Source organism: Xenopus laevis, chromosome 3S (genome assembly GCF_017654675.1).
Source record: "Xenopus laevis strain J_2021 chromosome 3S, Xenopus_laevis_v10.1, whole genome shotgun sequence".
In the NCBI taxonomy this organism is placed as follows: Eukaryota; Metazoa; Chordata; class Amphibia; order Anura; family Pipidae; genus Xenopus; species Xenopus laevis.
Genome location: NC_054376.1, coordinates 92,007,636 through 92,013,854, shown reverse-complemented (window position 1 = coordinate 92,013,854; position 6,219 = coordinate 92,007,636). Strand labels below are relative to the sequence as shown.

At 38.3% G+C, this 6,219-nt stretch overlaps 1 pseudogene; it reads left to right on the top strand.

The window, feature by feature from the left end:
- Positions 1 to 235: 235 nt before the first annotated feature.
- On the top strand, positions 236 to 5,936 carry LOC108713178 (annotated as a pseudogene).
- Positions 5,937 to 6,219: the final 283 nt, after the last annotated feature.

Here is a 6,219-nt window from a genome sequence, read left to right as displayed (position 1 = left end):
AATTCGGAGCCGTCTTAAATTTAATCTGATTATGTTACATGTTCTTAAAACATATTTAATAGAATGGTATGTAATCTGAAAGGGCCAGCTGCTGAGTTAATCCAAAAATGCATCCGTTCCTTAACCTTTATACAGTTTTAAGAAGAAACTCTGAAAAGATGAGAGCATGAGTATCAGAAGGAGCAGTCAGACCTATGGTTGAAAGAGAAGAACTTGAAAGAGCAGTTGGTTCATCATGGAGGGCAATAGCACCCCACCTGGCACAGCCAATAACATCACAGTGATGCCTACAATATTTCCAAGATCAGGATACATCATTCTCTCCTTCCTAATGTTCTTAAATGCAGTGTTTTCCATTTGTAATAATGTTGTAGTAATATTAGTGACTCTAAGATACCCTCAGCTTCGTAACCCTATCAATATTTTCATACTGAACCTTTCATTTTCAGACCTAATGATGGCATTGTGCGGTACTACCATAGTAGTCAGCACAAATTACTATGGTTACTTCTACCTTGGGGAACAATTCTGTATTTTCCAGGGATTTGCTGTCAACTACTTTGGTAAGTGACACTCATGCATGTGTTCTTTATTGTTATTTTTAATTGACTTAAAGGGGTTGTCCACCTTTAAGTTAACTTTTAGTATGATGTAGACAATACAATAAACTTGTAGCCTCACAAAGCATTTATTTTTTTTACATGGTGTCAGTGACCCCATTTGAAGTTTATATATACTGTATATAATATAGTTCCACTTGTTTAGTAGTTATAGCTTTCTAAAAACAATACGATTACAAATCAAAGAAAATACAATACTAAACTGACATACCGTATATACTCGTGTATAAGCCGACCCGTGTATAAGCCGAGGTACCTAATTTTACCTACAAAAACTGGGAAAACTTATTGACTCGCGTATAAGCCTAGACACAACTATGCCCTATGCTACAATCACTACAGCGCAAACTAAATCACTGAAAATTTGTCCCCCCCCCCAGTGGATTTATATTACAGATATTTTTCAGCTGAGACAAAATATACTTTCCACTAGCAATTATACACACATAGACACACATATACTTTACACACACACTCTTCCCACAAAATAATCACACACACATACTATACACACAAACTCCCCACACATATACTATATACACACACAAACTCTCTACCCACACCATCATACACTATATACACACACTCCCCACACAATAAGTGAATGGGTGGTACGAGTGAATGGGTGGCACGAGTGAATAGGTATGTGGGTGGGTGGGTGGCACGAGTGAATGGGTGGGTAACATTAGTGGATGGGTGGGTAGCCAGGCACAATGCATCCTTACACCACAGCAGACAGCAAACAGTTTAGCCATTAGTCCAAGCTGCAGCACTGCAGCAGTACATTGATATCCCTCTGCAGCACAGCCCCTTACCAGGCGTATGAAGCCGAAACCCCGGTCACGGTTGATGAACACCTCACTGAATTCCCCCTCGGTGATGTCGATGGGCAGGTTCCTCACAAAGAGACGGCAGCGCTGCGTGTAGCTCTTCTCGCCGGGCTTCAGAAAGCTCGTGACCTCTCTTTCCTCCTCAACATCCTCCATCTTGGGAGGCATCAGAGACGGGTCCCCCTCGGACACCTTTAAGTGCGCTTGTTGCCTTTGTGGGGCGGAAACATCTGCTGCTGAGGCGGCCGCCATTGTTCTTTTCGATGCGAACTTGCTTCGGATTACGGTTAGCCAATCGCGTCTCACTGTTTTTCAGTCTCCTGCCTTATACCGTATTCCATCTAAAATACTTACCCGCGTATAAGCCGAGGTCAATTTTTTCAGCACATTTTGGGTGCTGAAAAACTCGGCTTATACACGAGTATATACGGTATGTAATTTACTAACATATTACTATTATTATTATTAACATGTATTATTATTATTCAAATATTGGGGAATTATATTTATATACTCTATCAGACATAAATATATTTAGATTTAATACAGTAAGATATGGCAGTTGAAGAATATTGTAAAGTGATGGCTCCCAGTACAGGTATGGACCTGTTATACAGAATGCTCAGGCAGTAGGGTACCTAGATAATAGATTGTTCCGTAATTTTGATTGCCATGTGTTTAGTGTGCTAAAAAATAATTTAGAAGTTAAATGAACTCGATAAGATTGTTTTGCTTCCAATAAGGATTAATTATATCTTAGTTGGGATCAAGTACAATATATTGTTTTATTAGAACAGAGAAAAATAAATAATTGTTAAAAGTTAAATTATTTAAACGAAAAAGAGTCTATGGGAGATGGCCTTCCAGTAATTCTGAGAGTTTTGGATAATGAGTTGCCAGATAACAGATGCCATACCTGTACATGGGAATTAGTTATAAAATGCATAAATGCTGTGCATACATTATTCCCTACAATATGTATCTTTTTTTTTACTTTTGTTTTGCAGGAATTGTTTCCTTGTGGTCTCTAACTTTGTTAGCCTATGAGAGATATAATGTTGTATGTGAGCCTATTGGAGCGCTAAAGATGAGCCCCAAAAGAGGTCACCAAGGACTAATGTTCATCTGGTTTTTTTGCCTCATCTGGGCAGTAGCTCCACTTTTTGGTTGGAGTTCTTACGGCCCAGAAGGTGTTCAGACATCCTGCTCTATTGGATGGGAGGAGAGGTCCTGGAACAACTACAGCTATATAATTACATATTTCCTCACATCATACCTGTAGGAATAATAGGATTCTCATATGGAAGTATCCTAAAGTCTTTACATAAGGTACATCCAGTTTACTTACACTGTAAATGTTAAATTTTCTAAGCACTGCTTTTTTGTTCTTTTCACAATAATACTATTTCCAGGCTTCCCATTCTGAGCATAAAAACAATTCTTTATAATAGAATCAGATAGAACTATAAATACATTTTATCATCCCCCATCTTGGCTAAGCTCCCATTCCCCATCCATACTTTATTTTGCCAGAGGGACAAAAAATTAACTAAAAATCATCCTGTGCATATGTATTCATTGGAAATTAGCCGGTTGTTATTCTCTGTCTAGAAAACACATATTTTTACAGTTAGGGGCAGATTTATCAAGGGTCGAATTCCAAATTTGAAAAACTTAAAAATTCAAATTCAAAAAGACCAACCGAAATTAAATCAAAGTTTTTTTTGGCCGAATAGGTCCATTTTCGATCGAATAGGTCTGTTTTCAATTGAAATCGAATCGTACAAATCAAAATTTTTCCCCAAAAAAACCTTTGATTTTTCAAAGTCCACCAATTGACTCCAAATAGGTTCTAGGAGGTCCCCCATAGGCTAAAACAGCAATTCGGCAGGTTTTAGATGGTGAATGGTCGGTCAAATTTTTAAAGAGACAGTACATGATACATTTTGAATTTTCGAATTTCTTCCAAATTCAAATCTAGTTTGTACTATTCCCTAGTCGAAGTACACAAAAATGAGCTCAAAATTCGAATTTTTTAATTCAAATTTTCACTTAGACCCTTTGATAAATCTGCCCCTTAATGTTTTCATGGAACAATAGAATCAGTTTTAAGGTTAATGGAAGAAAAAATGCTGTGTGACACAGGCAGTCGGTGATATTTTGGGAGGCTATTTACAGAAATGGACTCCATTGTTTATTTAATAGTCAATGGCCCTGGGACAAGCTAAAATGCAGTGTCAAGCTGATATATATGCCTGAAAATTCAGTTTATGTTCAGTTCCCAGGATCAATTCTGGGCTTTTTGCCACCAGAGGCGGCCTTTCAGATGCTGTCCCCACCCTCACACCCAACACTTACCTTTCCGGGTGGGACGAGGATGGGGGCGCATCGCTAGTTGAGCTCTCTGCACCAGAAGAGCCGAAATTCTGATTTAAAATTCAGACTTTCAGCTCTTTACATTATCGGGAGAGGCTTTTCTCAACTCGCCTCATGGCAGCAGCTCCCCTGGCAGTGCCAGTGTGTATAATAACGAAATAGTTAAAAATTAAGTTGATTACGGTATAATCCATTCATTCCAGAAGGCTGATATAATTTATTGTTTAAGTCCCCAGATAATTTAAACCTGCCTCAGTTTCTTTTTTTTTTTAGTTAAACAGGAAAATTGAACAACAAGGAGGAAAGACTAATCCACAAGAAGAGTAGTTGTCATGGTCCTGTTCATGGTGCTTGCTTTCATGATATGCTGGTTGCCATACACAGTGTTTGCCCTCATTGTTGTTATTAATCCACAATTTTATATTTCACCGCTTGCTGCAACTCTTCCCACTTATTTTGCCAAGACCAGTCCTGTCTACAATCCAATAATTTACATCTTTCTTAACAAGCAGGTATGATGGCCTCTATTGTTACTCTTAAAATATTATAGTGCTCATTTTCTATCTCCAAGGATGGTGTAAAAACTCTAAGGGACACAAAATTGCTCCACTTATAACTTGTACATGCAGTGGAATTTCTGGTATAAGATGCACATTACACCACTGCATTGGTAAAGATAGCTCTAAATGCAGAATTCTGTTCACTCTTTAATTATGCTTGGGATTCCTATTTAGCAGTAAAAAAAGAGTTCTTTCTTTATAGAAGCTATGTGTCCCCTTTAAAGTATTCTCAGATTAAGGTAGTTTATTAAAACACATAATTCAAAGAGAAACTCTTTCAGGCAATGATGGCTATAAATTTTACTAAGGCAGGGCTCCCGGAGGGAATGGTATGAGAAATCAGTGTCAGTGATGTCCAACTTCCAACTCTCCAGATGTTGTTTAAGCTGTATAACAACAGCTAGGGGGCTACAGGCTGGAACTCTGTTCTAGGTTGCGCTTTCACACCCTTTGGCTCTCCAGCTGTTAAACTACAAATAAATAACCACTGCTAGTTGAAAAATGTAAAATGTAATTTTATGTAGTTAATTGGAATTTTTCTTTTAGCTAAATCTCTACATACACTTACACAGGGTTCATTCATTCAGTGGGTTATTTATCAAAGTCCAAATTTATCTCAATATTTTCTGAAAAAAACTTAGACCAAATCGGCATGGTTTTATTTGCCTTATTTATTAATACACCTTCCTGGAAAGTGTATTAATTAAGTGGATTCTGACTTTTCAATCCTTAGGGTATAATAAATTCCAAAAAATGTGTGAGTTTTTTCCACAAAAAAATTGGATTGGGTTTTTGGCATTCAGAGTTTAGTAAATAACCTCCTTAGTGTCCCCAGTATGTTTGGAACAAGCTTAATATGTTTTCTAGCTAAAGCTTAAAGAGAACCTATTGAGGAAAATGTTTCCCCCACCAGAGGTGAAGGTTACTAGTGTCCACACTCTGGTTGGGGAAATAATGGGGTTTTTTTTTCGTTTTTTTTTTTAAATTGCTCCCTGCCAGTGCTATACTACCTGCCTGCTGCCTGAAGCTGCGCCCATTTACCTGCCTGTGCTAACCTCAGTCACATCGGAGTGAATCTAGGGGGCTCATTACTAGTACAGAGAGAGCAATTGCAATCTCTGCATTCAAAAAGCTAATTTTCTATCTTAATAGAAATTAGAAAATTGTCTCTTATAGTTACCTCTCTGAAAGGTGTTTATATTGTGCCTGTGTGGCTTATCCCACTCCTAAAGACACAAGAGTCTTGTGGGTGTTATTTACTATGCTTTTTGCCTTAGATTGGAAGCTCCAGGGACTAATGTGAATGTTGAGATTTGTGGCCATTTCTACCCTTGAACGTTTCTAATTACCCCTGATTTTGCTTTCTTTTAGTTCCGAGGCTGTGCTGTTGAGTGTTTAACATGTGGCCACATCAAACATGAGAGCCAGGAAGAGAATATGGAGTCAGGATCTGTTCAAGTAGAAAACACCCTGACCCCTAAAACCAATCAAGTGGCTCCAGCATAGTGACTTTCTGCAGAGGGTCATATAATAAAAGTAGAAAAATTTGTACCAGGTCTGGTAACCCATAGCAACCAATCAGTAGCAATATTAACAGAGGTCGTCTGTTTAAGGGTTCATACTCACAGGCGTTTCTCCCTGTGTTCCACTGCAGTCAGTTAGTTTTTCTGCTTTCCACTGCATGGGAACACAAAATCAGCTTATTCTTTCTTCCAGGCCTGTACTCATACAGGCGCAATGTCTAGAGGTTGACCTGTATTACCAATATGTATTGAAATTGTACATGAATTAGGACCTTGTGGGGCCCCTTTACCTCCTGGGCCTCCCTGCAGC